This window comes from Callithrix jacchus, chromosome 9 (assembly GCF_049354715.1).
Source record: "Callithrix jacchus isolate 240 chromosome 9, calJac240_pri, whole genome shotgun sequence".
NCBI lineage: Eukaryota > Metazoa > Chordata > Mammalia > Primates > Cebidae > Callithrix > Callithrix jacchus.
In genome coordinates, this window is record NC_133510.1 from 43,260,952 (window position 1) to 43,280,350 (window position 19,399).

Below are 19,399 nucleotides of genomic sequence, written 5' to 3' on the forward strand. Positions count from 1 at the left end.
GGCTTTTTTTGTCATTCTTTTTGGTGTTTTAGTCATAAGTATTTGCCCATGCCTATGTCCTGAAGGGTATTGCCTAGGTTTTCTTCTAGGGTTTTTACGGTTTAGATCTTACGTTTAAGTCTTTAATCCATCTTGAGTTAATTTTTTGTATAAGATGTAAGGAAGGGGTCCAGTTTCAGTTTTCTCCTAGCCAGTTTTCCCAACACCACTTATTAAATAGGGAATCCTTTCTGCATTGCTTGTTTTTGTCAGGTTTATCAAAGATTGAAGGGTTGCAGATGTATGGCATTATTTCTGAGGCCTCTGTTCTGTTCCATTGGTCTCTATCTCTGTTTTGGTACCAGTATCATGCTGTTTTCATTACTGTAGCCTTATAGTATAGTTTCAAGTCAGGTAGCATGATGCCTCCAGCTTTATTCTTTTTGCTTAGGATTGTCTTGGCTATACAGGCTCTTAAGTTTTTGCTAATTCTGTGAAGAAAGTCAATGGTAGCTTGATAGGGAAGGCATTGAATCTATAAATTATTTTGGGTGATATGGCCATTTTCACAATATGGATTCTTCCTATCCATGAACATGGAATGTTTTACCATTTTTTTGTGTCCTCTTTTATTTCCTCGAGCAGTGTTTGTAGTTCTCTTTGAAGAGGTCCTTCACATCTCTTGTAAGTTGTATTCCTAGGTATTTTACGCTCTTTGTAGCAATTGTGAGCCAATCACTCATGATTTGGCTCTCTGTTTGTCTGTTATTGGTGTATATAGGAATGCTTGTGATTTCTGAACATTGATTTTATATCCTGAGACTTTGCTGAAGTTGTTTATCAGCTTCAGGAAATTTTGGGCTGAGACAATGAAGCTTTCTAAATATACATTTATGTCATCTGCAAACAGAGACAATTTGACTTCCTCTCTTCCTATTTGAATACCTTTTATTTCTTTCTTTTATCTGATTGCCCTGTCTAGAACTTCCAATACTATGTTGAATAGGAGTGGTGAGAGAGAGCATCCTTGTCTTGTGCTGGTTTTCAAAAGGAATGCTTCCAGCTTTTGCCCATTCAGTAAGATATTGGCTGTAAGTATTTGTCATAAATAGCTCTTATTATTTTGAAATATATTCCATCAATACCTAGTTTATTGAGAGTTTTTAGCCTGAAGGGGTGTTGAATTTTATCAAAGGTCCTTTCTGCATCTATTGAGATAATTATGTGGTTCTTGTCATTGGTTGTTTATGTGATGGATTATATTTATTGATTCGTATATGCTGAACCAGCTTTGCATCCCAGGGATGAAGCTGATTTGATTGTGGCGGAGAAGGTTTTTGATGTACTGCTGGATTCAGTTTGCCAGTATTATATTGAGGATTTTTGTATTGATGTTCATCAGGGATTTTGGCCTGAAATTTTCTTTTTCTGTTGTGTCTCTGTCAGATTTTGGTATCTGGATGATGCGGACCCCATAAAATGAGTTAGGGAGGAGTACCTCTTTTACTATTCTTTGGAATAGTTTCAGAAGGCATGGTACCAGCTCCTCTTTGTACCTCTGGCAGAATTTAGATGTAAATCCATCTGGTCCTGGGCTTTTTTTTGGTTGGTAGGCTATTAATTACTGCCTCAATTTCAGAACTTGATATTGGTCTAGTCAGGGATTTAACTTCTTCCTGGTTTAGTCTGGGGAGGTAGTGTATGTGTCCAGGAATTTATCAGTTTCTTCTAGATTTTCTAGTTTATTTGTGTATAGGTGTTTATGGTATTCTCTGATGGTGGTTTGTATTTCTGTGGGATCAGTGATGATATCCCCTTTATCATTTTTTATTGTGTCTATTTGACTCTTCTCTCTTTTCTTCTTTATTAGTCTGGCTAGAGGCCTATATATTTCGTTAATTTTTTTCAAAACACCATCTTTTGGATTCACTGATTTTTTTTGAAGAGTTATTTTGGTGTCTCTATCTCCTTCAGTTCTGCTCTGATCTTAATTATTTCTTGACTTTTGCTAGCTTTTGAATTTGTTTGCTCTTCTTCTCTAGTCCTTTCAATTGTGATGTTAGAGTGTGGATTTTAGATCTTTCATGCTTTCTCCTTTGAGCATTTAGTGCCATGAATTTCCCTGCTGTGTCCCAAAGATTCTGGTACATTGTGTCTTTGTTTTCATTGGTTTCAAAGAACTTATTTCTTTCTTTCGTAAATTTGTTATTTACCCAGTAGTCATTCAGGAGCAGGTTGTTCAGTTTCCATGTAGTAGTGTGGTTTTGAATGAGTTTCTTAATTCTGAGTTTCAATCAATTGTACTGTGGTCTGAGAGACTGTTATAATTTCTGTTCTTTTGCATTTGCTGAGCAGTGTTTTACTTCCAATTATGTGCTCAATTTTAGAATACGTGTGATGTGCTGATGGGAAGAATGTGTATTCTGTTGATTTGGGGCAGAGAGTTCTATAGATGTCAGTTAGGTCCACTTGGTCCAGAGCTGAGTTCAAGTCCTCAATATTCTTGTTAATTTTCTGTCTTGTTGATCTGTGTTATTTTACTTTTGAATATCCTCTTAGTGGTTTCTACCATTATGTTCAGATGAAAACATGAACACATTTCCTTCTACAGATCTGTTTTCTTTACTGTCTGGAGCTTAGTACACATCAGTGAAAAACAGAACAAAAAAACTATGAATCAACCAAGTGAATATTGAGGAAGTATTCTATTAATGCCCAACATCCTGATAGATGTCTTTAGGTGTTTGGGGGTGCACAAGAAGTAAAATGCCTTTAAGAGCCTTTTACTCCAGTGGGTAGATTGTACCATACATCTAAGTGAAACAACTAAATGCTGAAATGATCAAAAATCCTATGGATACCGAGAAAAGGGGAAAAAACACATAGGGAAAGATTAGGAGGAGCTGAGTGTAAGTAGAATTATGTTTCTGGGAGGACTGTTCTAATATTGAATTTACACTTTCACTTAGGTCCCATAGTCTTCAAAGTCGGTCTTATTTGGCTATTGAAAAAAAAGTAAGCCCACATTAGTAGGCAAATAAGGAAAACTTGTGCTTAGCTTCACTTAAAAATTCACTGGACGAGGGGACTCAAGATGGCGCTGTGAGAACAACCCAGGATTGGAGCCCGCGTTGAATTCGCAAACGGTGAGTCAGTGCTGCATTTCCAGACTGATCTTTGTTGCCCACAGAACGGGGAAACTCCCAAGTATAAAAAGACACGGGACGCCAGGCAGTAGGTCTGCCTGGCGAAGCCGGCAGCCGGGGCGGCTGGCCCTACCCAGCAATCCCCACAGGGCGCGCTTGTCCGGGTGCCTTGTTGAACCGGCAACCTGAGACTTGAGAGGGCTGGACTTGAGACTGAATGAGACTTGCACAGTAGCCCAGCCCAGGGGATTGCAGGGACAGATCGGTTGGGATACCCAGTGGGACGAACAAAACCGCGATTTCAAACTATCCCGGGCAGACGGTCCGAGACGCTCTGTGGGGGAGGGGAGTCCACCACTACGGAGGCAACCTGCCCCAACTGATATACACGCCCACTGCTGAGGCAGCCAGCCGTTGCCGAGGCAACCCGCCCAAACTGAGATACACGCCCACTGCTGACGCAGCCAGCCGTTGCCGAGGCAACCCGTCCCTACTGAGATACACGCCCACTGCTGACGCAGCCTGCCGTTGCTGAGGCAACACGCTACAACGAAGAGACTCCGCCGCAGGGTGTGGTGGAGACCACAGCAGAGCCGGCAGGAACAGCGCGAATCACACAACAGCAGGGCGGAGCCTCGGCAGCCAAACAGTGGCTAGTCTGCCTTTGAGCTGGGCAGGACACCTGATCGGACATCCAAAAATAAAGCCCAAACCCCTCAACACAGAGCATTTGAGAAAAAAAAAAGGGTTGTTTAATGAGCTGTGTTGCAGCAGAATCAAACATAGCAGCCTAACAGCCCTGAATGAACAACAGAGTGCACAGCTCAGCAATTAAACCCCTATAAAGTACAAACTGTCTCCTCAAGCAGCTCCCTGACCCCTCTATATCCAAAAGACTGTCATTAGGCAGGCATCATCCTGGGACAAAGAGAGCAGAAAAAGAAACTGGTAGCATCCCTCGCTGTGCCACGGCTACTAGAGGTGCACCCCAGACAAGCAGGGTCTGGAGTGGACCTCAACAGTCGTACAGCGAAGGGGCTAGACTGGTAGAAGGAAAACCAAGCAACAGAAATACTTCATCATCAACATTCTGGGTGTCCACTCAGAGACCCAAACGAAAAGTCAGCAACTACGCAGACGACCAGCGGACAAATCCACAAAGATGGGAAGAAACCAGCGCAAAAAGGAGGAAAACACCCGAAACCAGAACACATCGCCTCCTAGAAAGGACCAAAACTCCTCACCAGCAAGGGAACAAAGCTGGACGGAGAATGACTGTGACGAAATGACGGAATTAGACTTCAGAAGATGGATAATGAGAAACTTTTGTGAGCTAAAAGATCATGTATTAAATCAATGCAAAGAAACTAAGAACCTTGAAAAAAGATTTGAAAAAAGATTCGAGGAAATGATAACAAGAATGGATACCTTAGAGAGGAATATGAATGAATTAAAGGAGCTGAAAAACACAATACGAGAACTTCACGAAGCAAACGCAAGTTTCAATAGCCGAATTGACCAAGCAGAAGAAAGAATATCTGAAGTCGAAGACCAACTCAATGAAATAAAACGAGAAACCAAGATCAGAGAAAAAAGCGCAAAAAGGAATGAACAAAGTCTCCAAGAAATGTGGGACTATGTGAAAAGACCTAACCTACGTTTGATAGGTATACCAGAAGGGGACGAAGAGAATGAATCCCAGCTGGAAAATACTCTTCAGGACATCATCCAGGAAAATTTCCCCCACCTAGCAAGACAAGCCAACACTCAATTGCAGGAAATACAGAGAACACCACAAAGATATTCCGCAAGAAGAGCAACCCCAAGGCACATAATCGTCAGATTCAACAGGGTTGAAATAAAGGAGAGAATACTAAGGGCAGCCAGAGAGAAAGGTCAGGTCACCCACAAAGGGAAGCCCATCAGACTCACAGCAGATCTCTCGGCAGAAACACTACAAGCCAGAAGAGAGTGGGGGCCAATATTCAACATTCTTAAAGAAAAGAACTTTCAACCCAGAATTTCATATCAAGCCAAACTGAGCTTCAGAAGTGAAGGAAGAATAAAATCCTTTGCGAACAAGCAAGTACTCAGAGATTTTGTCACCACCAGGCCTGCTTTACAAGAGCTCCTAAAAGAGGCACTACACATAGAAAGGATCAATCAGTACCAGCCATTCCAAAATCACACTGAATGCTAAAGAGCTTCAACATAATGAAGAATCTACAACAACTAACAGGCAAAACAGCCACTTAGAATCAAAATGGCAGTATCAAATTCACACATAACAATATTAACCCTAAATGTAAATGGACTAAATGCACCAATCAAAAGACACAGACTGGCAAATTGGATAGAAATCCAAAACCCATCAGTGTGCTGTATCCAGGAAACCCATCTCACGTGCAAGGATACACAAAGGCTCAAAATAAAGGGATGGAGGAAGATTTACCAAGTAAATGGAGAGCAAACTAAAGCAGGAGTTGCAATTCTCATCTCTGATAAAATAGACTTTAAAGCAACAAAGATCAAAAGAGACAAAGAAGGCCATTACATAATGGTAAAAGGATCGATACAACAAGAAGAGCTAACGATCCTAAACATATATGGACCCAACACAGGAGCACCCAGATACATAAGGCAAGTTCTTAATGACTTACAGAAGGACTTAGACTCCCACACAATAATAGTGGGAGACTTTAACACTCCACTGTCAATACTAGACAGATCAACCAGACAGAAAATCAACAAGGATACCCAGGGCTTGAACTCAGACCTGGAGCAAGCAAACCTGGTGGACATTTACAGAACTCTCCACCCCAAATCCACAGAATACACATTCTTCTCAGCACCACATCACACCTACTCTAAAATTGACCACATAATTGGAAGTAAAGCACTGCTCAACAAATGCAAAACAACTGAAATCATAACAAACAGCCTCTCAGACCATAGTGCAATCAAGTTAGAACTCAGAATTCAGAAACCGACCCAGAACCGCACAGCTTCATGGAAACTGAACAACTGGCTCTTGAATGTTGACTGGGTAAACAACGAAATGAAGGCAGAAATAAAGAAGTTCTTCGAAACCAATGAGAATGAAGACACAACGTGCCAGAACCTCTGGGACACATTTAAAGCAGTCTCTAGAGGAAAGTATATAGCAATAAGTGCCCATATGAGGAGAATGGAGAGATCCAAAATTGACACCCTATCGTCAAAATTGAAAGAGCTAGAGGTGCAAGATCAAAAAAACTCAAAACCCAGCAGAAGACAAGAAATTACTAAGATCAGAGCTGAGCTGAAGGAGATTGAGACACGAAAAACCCTCCAAAAAATCAATAAATCCAAGAGCTGGTTTTTTGAAAAGATCAACAAAATAGACAGACCACTAGCCAGATTGATTAAAAATAAAAGAGAGAACAACCAAATAGATGCAATAAAAAATGATAAAGGGGAAATCACCACAGATTCCACAGAAATTCAAACCATCATCAGAGAATATTACAAACAACTCTATGCACATAAACTAGTAAACCTGGAAGAAATGGATAAATTCCTGGACTCCTGTGTCCTCCCAAGCCTAAACCAGGAGGAAGCTGAAACTATGAATAGACCAATAACAAGATCTGAAGTTGAGGCAGCAATTAAGAGCCTACCTCACAAAAAAAGCCCAGGTCCAGATGGGTTCACAGCCGAATTCTACCAGACACACAAGGAGGAGCTGGTACCATTCCTTCTAAAACTATTTCAAACAATCCAAAAAGAGGGAATCCTTCCCAAATCATTTTATGAGACCAACATCATCCTGATACCAAAACCCGGCAGAGACCCAACGAGAAAAGAAAACTTCAGGCCAATATCCATGATGAACATAGATGCAAAAATCTTCAATAAAATATTGGCAAGCCGATTGCAACAGCAAATCAAAAAACTTATTCATCATGATCAAGTAGGATTCATCCCAGGGATGCAAGGCTGGTTCAACATACGCAAGTCTATCAACATAATTCACCACATAAACAGAACCAAAAACAAAAACCACATGATTATCTCAATTGACGCAGAGAAGGCATTTGACAAAATTCAACAGCCCTTTATGCTAAAAACCCTCAATAAACTCGGTATCGATGGAACGTATCTCAAAGTAATAAAAGCTATTTATGACAAACCAACAGCCAATATCATACTGAATGGGCAAAAACTGGAAGCATTCCCTTTGAAATCTGGTACTAGACAAGGATGCCCTCTCTCACCACTCCTATTCAATATAGTACTGGAAGTTCTAGCCAGAGCAATCAGGCAAGAAAAAGAAATAAAGGGTATTCAAATAGGAAAGGTGGAAGCCAAATTGTCTCTATTTGCAGACGACATGATAGTATACCTAGAAGACCCCATCGCCTCAGCCCAAAAACTCCTGAAACTGATAAACAACTTCAGCAAAGTCTCAGGATATAAAATCAATGTGCAAAAATCACAAGCATTCGTCTACACCAATAACAGACTTAAAGAAAGCCAAATCAAGAGTGAACTGCCATTCGCAATTGCTACAAAAAGAATAAAATACCTTGGAATACAACTCACAAGGAACGTAAGGGACCTCTTCAAGGAGAACTACAAACCACGGCTCAACGAAATCAGAGAGGACACAAACAGATGGAGAAACATTCCATGTTCATGGTTAGGAAGAATTAATATCGTGAAAATGGCTATACTGCCCAAAGTAATTTACAGAATCAATGCTATCCCCATCAAGCTACCATTGACTTTCTTCACAGAACTGGAAAAAACCACCATGAACTTCATATGGAACCAAAAGAGAGCCCGCATAGCCAAGTCAATTCTAAGCAAAAAGAACACAGCGGGGGGCATCACACTACCGGATTTCAAACTATACTACAAGGCTACAGTAATCAAAACAGCATGGTACTGGTACCAAAACAGAGATATAGACCAATGGAACAAAACAGAGGCACCGGAGGCAACACAACGTACATACAACTATACAATCTTTGATAAACCTGACAAAAACAAGCAATGGGGCAAGGATTCCATGTTTAACAAATGGTGTTGGGAAAACTGGCTAGCCATGTGCAGAAAGCAGAAACTGGACCCCTTCCTGACACCTTACACTAAAATTAACTCCAGATGGATTAAAGACTTAAACATAAGACCTGGCACCATAAAAACCCTAGAAGGAAATCTAGGCAAAACTATCCAGGACATAGGAGTAGGCAAGGACTTCATGAACAAAACACCAAGAGCATTGGCAACAAAAGCCAAAATAGACAAATGGGACCTAATCAAACTCCACAGCTTCTGCACGGCAAAAGAAACAGTCACTAGAGTGGATCGGCAACCAACAGAATGGGAAAAAATTTTCGCAGTCTACCCATCTGACAAAGGGCTGATATCCAGAATTTACAAACAACTCAAGCAGATTTACAGGAAAAAAACAAACAAGCCCATTCAAAAGTGGGCAAAGGATATGAACAGATACTTTACGAAAGAAGACATATATGAGGCCAACAATCATATGAAAAAATGCTCATCGTCACTGGTCATCAGAGAGATGCAAATCAAAACCACATTGAGATACCATCTCACGCCAGTTAGAATGGCGATCATTAAAAAATCTGGAGACAACAGATGCTGGAGAGGATGTGGAGAAATAGGAACACTTTTACACTGTTGGTGGGAGTGTAAATTAGTTCAACCATTGTGGAAGACAGTGTGGCGATTCCTCAAGGCCTTAGAAATAGAAATTCCATTTGACCCAGCAATCCCATTACTGGGTATATATCCAAAAGACTATAAATCGTTCTACTATAAGGACACATGTACACGAATGTTCATTGCAGCACTGTTTACAATAGCAAAGACCTGGAATCAACCCAAATGCCCATTGATAATAGACTGGATTGGAAAAATGTGGCACATATACACCATGGAATATTATGCAGCAATCAGAAATGATGAGTTCGTGTCGTTTGTAGGGACATGGATGAATCTGGAAAACATCATCCTCAGCAAACTGACACAAGAACAGAAAATGAAACACCGCATATTCTCACTCATAGGTGGGTGATGAAAAATGAGAACACATGGACACAGAAAGGGGAGTACTAAACACTGGGGTCTATTGGGGGGAAAAGGGGAGGGCCAGTGGGAGGGGGAGGTGGGGAGGGATAGCCTGGGGAGAAATGCCAAATGTGGGTGAAGGGGAGAAGAAAAGCAAAGCACACTGCCATGTGTGTACCTACGCAACTGTCTTGCAGGCTCTGCTCATGTACCCCAAAACCTATAATCCAATAAAAAATTAAAAAAAAAAAAAAAAATTCACTGGAAATGGTTTAACAACTAAGGACGCTTTAGAGGTTTAAGGCCAATACACTAAGCCTGAATAAAGCAACCAGTTTGCAGTGCCTTAAAAACAGACATAACCACATTTTTCAAAACTCTATGAAGCAGTTTTGAAACTACATCTTAAGTGACGCTGTACATGAAAGATAAGTTTTTCAAATACTAGCTTGGTAAATACTTAGTTAATAAGGCAAGAAAGCATCAGATTTGCCTTTACGTGTTTGCCATCTTTAAGTTTTACTTCACATGTAGCCTGTTCCTGAAAAGGAAAGAAGAAAGAGAGAACTTGGGGATTTATAGTTATCAGCGATTACTGAAGGATTATTAATGTCATTATTGTCCTTAGTCATACCCTAGGTCCTCTGGCAGTAATAAAGAGTAAAATCATAGGATAAGGGATGGAGTCAGGAGATAAAGTAAGCAAAAATGTTTGGGGAAAAGAGTCATTTTATATGAAAGAAAAACTGAAATATGTAGTCTAAGATAATAAGCATTTTAATGTAAATAAACTCCTAGCAAATTACACTTTTGGTGAATACAGCTTATCTTTGACTTAGGTACTGCTTATAAAACAGTAACAATTTACACAACGGCAAAGTGGACTAAGTATTCTGGCATTAAGAAAACAAAACTTAATCTGCCAACATAGCATTACCTTCCTCATATTCTATTCAGATAAAAATTTGGTATTTATGAGTATTATGGAGGTCACCCCCAAAACATTGGCAGTGACACTTAAGCATGAAAGTCCTGTTTCTTCTGTCTGCATTTTCATAGCCATCATTGTCAAACAAGTGCATTGTAAAGCATGTGCTTATAATACAACATATTCAGAGCTACACTAAGTTGTGAAACAAAATCAGCGTTGACATTATTGGTCCTGAAAACACTGAAAGTCAATATTGATATCTCGCTTCCTTGTTACAAAAACTAGTTTGGAATGCAGGCAGTGTCAGTCTGAGAGAGAAGGAGAAACTGAAGATTACCTTGGGAGAAAGTATAACCATAACTGTAACCACGACGGCTGACAATTTAGTTTTAATTTTTCATCATCTATTGTTAGTGCAAGGACAAAATGGGTCAAATCAATCTTTTTAAAATTCAGAATGGTCTCTTTAATATACTGTGTAATGAACCCAAAAGAACAAAAAGGTATTCCTTCAATTTTATCGTATGATCAATTCGTCAAATAAATACTGAAATATGGCTTAATAGACAACCTCCATGTACGTAAAGAACTCAAGTTGTGGCCTTTCGTAAGAAATTCTGGAACGCTTACCCCATCACAGGGTATTAACTTAGATTAGGATAATCTAGAACTTAACATTACAGTATTTTACAGTTTAATGGCAATTTTCCCCCCTTTGGCCACAAAGCCCATGGCAAACAGAAGCAGTTGTAGACAGAAACAACATCCATAGAGTGTTCATCTTTCTCTAAAGCGTTCGCTTTTGTCGAGAGTTTCAGGTAGGAAATGTTCCTAGCAGAGCAGAGCCATCACACTTTCCTCAAATAAAGAGTAAAAGACATTCCAAGCACAAATGTTTGCCATTTCCTTTCATGTCACAACCCAGAAGGTGTTAGGTACGAGACTATTATGAAAGTTTCTATATATAGTTAGCAGAATGCTGCCATATGGTGAGTTACTCCTAAAGATTCAGTTAAACTTTTTAGGTAAAGTATTAAACACCAGCAGCTACTAACAGTACAAAGCCTAAAGGTATTGCTTCAATTATACTATCATGTGTCATGGGGTTAACTCTTAAAGAGAAGAGCTATTCTTTCCAAGTTGTCAATGTTATCGCCTAATGATCTTGTGAACTTTTAAGGGCAAGAGCCTTGTTTTATTCCACATATGGCATCCAACAAGAATTAACAACATCGATACATAGCAGGTGCTCAATAAATATTTTTTGAAAAAATTTAAAACTTCTTTTAGTTTCTGTATATTCAACGGAAAGGCAGACATATACCAAAAAAAAAAAAATCCTGGAAATAGAAGATGAATCCAAGTTTTGAGTATTTCAGATTCCCCCGGCACGCCCTTCACCCTTCTCTTATTCCAATAACAAGAAGCTTAGAGAATAACTGCTCTAAGTTACTCACTGTTCACCAGAGTGGCTTTGTTTTTCAGCCTCTGGTTGAGTGGGAACTTTTCCAGCTCTGTAACTACAAGAAGTAAGGGTTTGTGTTGAGTACACAGCAACTTCCCAGAGGAAGGGAGGAGAATTTAAAATATCAGGTTTTCTTCCTATGAATACACAGCACAGAAGTTACCCACAGGGCTCAGTTGTGCAAAAGAGGTACACTGCGATTTTGACAGAAGATTTATGTACACAGTTCCCAACCCAACATCAGGATGAGAACATTCGCATCTCTATGTAAGTCCCTAATATGCTCATATTTACAAGTGCAAAGCATAAGGGATACACTTTCAAATTGCATTTTAATTAAGCTTCAAGGCCTCTTTCAAAGAGTTTCTTTACATTTTCCTCCAAACTTGAAGACATTTACAAATTAGGACAAATACAAAATGTGTCACGTCTTAAAAAACGGATCGTTTTAATGGTGACTACTCCCTGCCAAATCTACATTGCTTTGGGGTCTGAAAGTTAAATAGTCCATCCATCCTTCATTTGAATAAGGTAATGGATGGTCACAGCTCCCTGGGTTGTCATTGAAAAGCTGCTGGGAAGTGGCTCTGATGTGTTCTCTGTTCTAAAAAATAAATGCTAAACAGTAACAAGCCACGCCACATTAAATTTGTAACACCATATTCACATTACCCTTTCTTCCATTCATCAGGGGTTTTAGTAGGACCCTTGAGTCAATGTAGAATTCAAAGAATATATTAAACCATGTATCATGGTTCTTCATAGGTGGAAGAAACTGAGAGCCAGCTGGTTTTCTTAGGGAGAATAGTGTTTTCTTCATATGACATAGTAAGAGACTCTTCATTGCCATCTTCCTCAAGAATTAAAATTGTGTTTTAGAATAACATCTTTTAACAACATGAGAATAACTATTATGTCAGAAAGAATAAGGCAGTATAATGCCTAGACAACAAATGCTAGAGCAAAGACTTACTGTTTTCGAATCTGATTTATGCTATACTCTATCTCATTTAATTCTTCCAAGCATCCTGTGAGAAAGATTGTCTACGTTTTACAGGTAATGCAACTTTGCCAGAGACAGATTAGACAGCTTGCCCAACACCATGCAGTTTGTAAGTGGCTGAGATGGGATTCACAGTAAGTTCCACCTGACTTCAGAGTTTGTGCTTGTGCACCATAGCTTGCAAATATTGCAGGAAAACTTGCTTTAGAATAAATATCTTCTAGATGAAACTATTTTTGTCCTGCTGTCGGCAAGTGAAGGCAATCACAGGTCTGAGACAATCCTGTTTTGCTTCAGTCCTCTGTTTCCCAGCGGGGCATCATTTTACCAGCTTCTGTCCTTCCAGCCTCTTGTAAGGCTGACTGCCACCTTAGATTCCACAAAGCTCTAAAATGCTGTCTTGCGTTCTCTCTCTCTCTCTGTCTTTCTCTCTCTCTCTCACACACACACACACACACACACACACACACACACACACTCACACACAGGCAAGAAGCCCAGGTGTTTGCCCAGGCCCATGAATGGGCAGCTGTTACTTTAAAAGGAGTGTAGCAGAGGAAGGCGAGGAAGCGCTGGCTGGCAGGCGGGTGCTAAGATATACAGAGAGCCACTTTCTGTTAGAAGCCTAAAGCAGATTTAAAATGGGACCACCTCAGAGATGAAATCTTTCCCCTCCTGTTACCTCTCAACCTGCTCCAAAACTCCAATATTCAGTTTTTCTGCGTCTCCCACTCCCTCCTCCCTTCCCTGGGGTATGCTGATTCTCTATGTGAACACTTGGCACATCGCAGAGCAGCTTTCCTCCCTCATTTAGCAGTCAGAAATAATTTCAGCAGTTCATGCTTTCTCCAGCTAACAGAAGTGTGTGCCCACTCTGTGTGCACTGCCCACACAGGAGCCAGCAACAAGCGTGTCGTCATTTCTCTTCAATGGGTTTTCATCTCTAGATTGGCTTTTGGTGACTTACTTATTTTTAAATTGCACGGAAAAGAGGAAAGAAAAGGTTTCCATTGGAATCGACTTGATTAGGGAAGAAGAACGCCTTTCATCATAGGAGGGCACTCTGGGGAGAAAATGCCGGGCCTCATTTGAGCTTCAGCTTCTTTCCATTTAGAAATCAGCTGGGCATAGGGGGTAAAGATCAGATACCACCTCATAGAGGTGTTGGCTTGACTTGTTTCAAAAGCATTGTCGGCTCAAGCTGCTTGAGTTCTCCCCAGATTTCCCTCTGAGAGACTTCCTACCTTTAAAAACTTGTGATCTATTCTTCCATTTTCATAGCTCTCAATCAATTGTCAATTGTTTCAAGGCCAGGCACGATGGCTCATGCCTGTAATCCCAGCACTTTGGGAGGCTGAGGCAGCAGATCAAGAGGGTCAGGAGTTTGAGACCAGCCTGGCCAATATGGTGAAACTCTTGTCTCTACAAAAAAAAAAAAAATAGCCGGGTATGGTAGTGCGTGCTTGTAGTCTCAGCTACTCAGGAAGCTGAGGAAAGAGAACTGCTTGAACCCAGGAGACAGAGGTTGCAGTGAGCCAAGATCTCACCACTGCACTCCAACCTGGGCAACAGTGAGACTCTGCCTTAAAATAAAACAAACAACAAAAACGCGCACGCGCGCACACACACACACACACACACACACACAACACACCATTGCTTATTTTCTCTTTTCTTATTCCTTATACATTTTTTGCTGTTGTTTCCTATTGAACTCGTTTTTCCTTGAGGGTTGGCCTAGCAGCTGCTTATGGTCTAATAAATATGTATCTAATTGCTTGGAAGTAACTAGATGACCTGGAAAATCTTATTCAGTGTAGTTGTAAGTTCCATTTGCTCAAATTCAACAAAGACTGAAGTTTAATGCAAATCCCAGTTCCTATCATGTTTTACTGTTATTGGGGTTTTTTTTTTTAACTATCATTACAATGTAGTTTACTGTAGTTACAATAGCAACAATTCCTCATGCTTGTGTAGTGTTACTATAGCCAACCACTACAGAAATAATATCTCTGTAGAACCAAAATTAACCTTGAGTGATCTATAATACAAATCCCCAAATCCAAGTTTCTAATGTTTTACATACATGCAATATAATCTGTAGCAAAAAATGACAGGGCTTTTCTGCTCACTGAGAACTAAGAGCTGCAGAAATGGTTCAAGGGCATGTATGAGCAACATAAAGGTGGGGACACTTTTCTATTGTTCCAGAGGAAGTCCACATGGCAGGTGCACTATTCAACATTCGTCTCATACACATCATAAATGTCTCTCATGTGTTAGGTCCAGATGACACAGAGACAACTGGGGCAGAGACCCTATTTCCAGGAAGCAATGCGTTACCTATGGTAACTGAATTTAGGTAAGCTTTCTGCTGATACCACCTGGAATTACAAGGGGAAATATTTCTCTCTCAAATACTACGTCCCTTGTTTAGTGAACACATGTTGTTTGTCTGCCTGGTGTAGGCAAAATATTTGTGCTTCCAGTTGAAAACTATGCAACTACACTCTAGAGGAAACCCCTCTAGGTTATCAGATTCTGACACTGTGGGAGCTATTTACAACTCTGTGAATTTTAGGTAATTGATAGGAACGCAAAATAATTTTTATCTGCAAATTTTTTCCTATTTGATAAAGGTTTGATTGATTTATTTCCTACCTACTCTGGAAAAAATCGTTTTGCCTCCATTTGCACATTTATTTCAATATCCCTAAATCAGTTTCTTTTTTGAAGCAGTTGAAACATTGGTTTTCTCATTGATTAGTGAATATAATAAATCTTTTATATATTCTCATTTATGTAACTGTATCAGAGTCATGATTTTACTTTTTTTTTCCCTGAGACGAAGTCTCGCTCTGTCACCCAGGCTGGAGTGCAGTGGCACAATCTCAACTCACTGCAACTTCCGCCTCCTGGGTTCAAATGATTCTCCTGTCTCAGCCTCCCAAGTAGCTGAGATTACAAGTGCCAGCCACCACGCCTGGCTAATTTTTGTATTTTTAGTGGAAACAGGGTTTCTCCATGTTGGCCAGACTGATCTCGAACTCCTGACCTCCAGTGATCCTCCTGCCTCAGCCTCCCAAAGTGCTAGGTTCACAGGCATACACCTCCATATCTGACCCATGATTTTACTTTTTTTTTTTAAGACTCAGTTTTACTCTGTCACCCAGGCTGGAGTACAGCGGCGCGATCTCAGCTCACTGCAACCTCTGTCTCCTGGGTTCAAGCAATTCTCATGCCTCAGCCTCCTGAGTAGCTGGGATTACAGGCATGTGCCACCATGCCCAGCTAATGTTTGTATTATTAGTAGAGACTGGGTTTCACCATGCTGACCAGCCTGTTTTCAAACTCCTAACCTCAGGTGATCTACCCTCCTCAGCCTCCTAAAGTGCTAGGATTACAGGCGTGACCCACCATGCCCCCTTCTTTATGATTTTACTTTCTAAAAAATTATCTTTTATTAGCAGTATTTTCCCCTTGACGGAGCCACTCATTTTCTTTAAATCATGTGTTTTTCAGGGATAGGAGAGTTAATGTAACCTTCCAGTCCACAAAGTAGGAAGTGACCCAGACTTGGTCGGGAAACTCCATTATCCTTAACCATAATGATGGTTCAGGGAGGAGCACATAATCAAATTGGCCAACCAGAGTTTTCCCTTGACTTTCCTGCTGAGCGTAATGAGAATGATGATCCTGCTTCCTTTGCAATCTTGAATTGCATGAAAAATGTTTGCATTTTTCTTGTTCATCATCTCCCCAGCTGCTTGAAAGAAGTTGTCCAGGAAAAGAGGAAAAGAAGCTGAGTGTCAAAGAAAAGCAGAGACAAGAAAGAGAAAAAGATAACCCTGACCCCATGGCTTATGCACCTCCCCCTGCCTTGTTTTAGTCAGTTCCGGCTCCTCTAACAAATTACCATATATTGAGTGGCAGAAACAATGAATATTTATTTCTTACAGTCTTGGAGGCTGGGAAGTCTGAGGTCAGAGTGCCAGCTTTGCCTTGTATCCTCACATGGCAGAAAGAGGGCCAGCTCACCTTCCCACCTCTTCTTACAAGAGCATTTATCCCTTTTACACGGGTTTCATCCTCAAGACCTAATTGTCTTCCAAAGGCCCCACTTCCTAATACCATCACACTGGAGATTAGGGTTTCAACATATGAAAAAAACAACAAAACATTCAGTCCATTGCACACCCATTCCTAAGACTTTTAGTTATATGGGTCGGGAGGAGGGGATGGAGGAGCCACCTCCTTGTTCACAACCTAGTTTAGTTAGGCTCTGTTACTTGGATCCAAGGGCTCTGAACAACAAGCCTGAGTTCTGACTTTTTCTTTCACTTCTTCACCAATAGCACCTAGCTTCTTCAGAGAATGCCTGTGAGTGGCCAAGCTGCACTAACAGATCATTTGAAAGCACAGAGATAAGCAGGATAAAGAGGGAAAAACACGCTATCACATATATTAAGACAGGTTTAATTTCAGTAGTTTCTCCAGGGTTTCTTGTTGCCACACTCCTTCCAAGGCTTCTCTGGCAGCTGCCCCCTGCGATCATAGTTCTTTTATTTAATCATTCTGAACTATGACATCATCAAGCACTATCCACCCTTCTCCCCAGCCCAACGCAATGGATAAGCACCCCAATTTCATGCCCCCATAGCACACTGCAGAATGGAATCAAGATCAAGAACTGCAAGCCAACCATGAGTGCCTCTTCAAATCAATTATATTTGTATAGAGGAGAAGCCATATGCTACATGGGGAAAGAGAGAGGGAGCTCCTAGGGCAGCCAGCAATCAGCTTCTCTTCTGTGGCCTGTGAAACGTTTCCCTCTAGCATCAGATTTGAGTCTCCAGTTCAGTAAAAGAAAAGCCCGGAAGACTATCGGCCTCAGCCTCTTTAGAAAGGAATTTAATGATCCATTATTGCTATTCGGGCATGCTTCTTGGAGATCTCCCCTGCTCTCCACCCTCCTCTGAAATGTTTATCAAAATAGTACAGTCCCCCTAGTTTTAGAAACACAACTCACTCCTCTGTGCATGGTTAGTCCACCCCTTCAGTCTAGCTCTGGCTCTCTGTATTTTTCCTAGAGACTCTCTTTACACTGATGTTAATTACCTGCCTACCTGTTTATATCCTGATGGACTGTAGGCTTCATAAGAACTGTATCTTTTATTCCACCACCAGCACATGGCATACCCTGGCCAGTAATACGTGTTCAGTAAGAACTGAATGGGTATGAATTATTGCCTCTAGATTTTAAGCTTCCTAAAGGCAAGGGCCTTATCTACCTCACCTGTTTCATTACAGTTGCATCAGAGTGTTACCTAGTGCCAGATATTATCTATGTATGTATGTACATAATCATCATAGTTGTTATTCCTCTTGACATTCACACAGAGAGTCTCTGACAAGCCACCCTCCTGATTATGGGCACTTACTGCCTGGGTTCTGGAAGCCACCTCCCTCAGCATACCCATGTATTCACTCACCATTGCATTCAACTCACTCCACCCATTCAACAAATATGGTTTACTTGTTTTCCAATTGATTGTATAATATTTCCCAGTACGTAAATCGTGTCTGTAGGACTACAATTTCCAAAGTCACTCCTTTTCTCTTTGTTTTCCTTGTTCATCATTTTGACCATATCCTCTCATGAACTTACATTGATTTCCTATTACGCTTTGAATCAAACACAATTTTCCAAGTATTTCTTTCAAAGGCCTCTCCCAGCTTGACCCACCCTCTTTGTTTTCATCTCCTACTCTAACCTAGCCTTCACCTTCCACACCAACTAAATTTATTGTCATGTGGTTCCTTCCACTGGCTCTTCCTCTCCTGGCTGTGAGCCTTTGCTCAATTTTTTCCATATCTATGGAACAACAACCAAACCACAAGTTTCTCCTCTTTAAATCACAGCTCAGGGACCAGCTGCTCCAAGAAGTTTTTCCCCACCCGTCTTCCAATCCATCAGATCATCACTGCCCCGGACTTCTACCACACATAACCTTGAAGTGACTACATTTATAAGTATGGTGTGGCTAGAGTCCAATTTCTGGCTTACGTCAATACCAAAGGCCTAGTATCAGTATTAATCAATGTTAAATTTGGAAATAACCAAAAGTAATGTCCAATATAGTTATTAAGTCAGCATTGTAATATTTAGCATTTTTGCCTGAAGACAATGAGGTATATTTCACTTGAGTTTAACAAATGTATTCCTTGCCTTGTTCTACAAGGGATTTGAGAGAGATTACAATAACAATGAAAAAATGTTACAGTGACAATTAAAAATACATAAAGATCAAGATCAAGGAAAATATGGATGGAATGAAATAGCAAGAGTATGGAGAAAATTGGAATGTAACTATTAGGCCATAACTGCATGGTTATTAAAGCTGAACCACCCATTTGCTTCTGATCTTCTTGGCACTAAGGGTATTAATTATTAACCCCTATTTTTAACTCAGTTTTTAAAATTAATTTGTCCTCTTTGAGTGATGTGAAAACTATCAGGTGGTTGGTACTTTCTGGAGTTGATGCAGTAATACAACACAGATGGGTGTTTACAAAACTGTTTGTGCATAAAACATAGTCACAAAAGGCATGGCATAAAAAGAGGTTCCTGTGTTCAGTTGGAAAGCCTTTGAGCTATCTTGAGGAAAATAACCCCATTTTACTTTATTAAAATCAGTGTTTCTCAAACTAACTTGAACCCAGTCCCCCTAACTTTTCCCCACCTACTACCTGTGAAACTCCCAGAGGCTCACTTAGAAAAAAATTTTTAATGT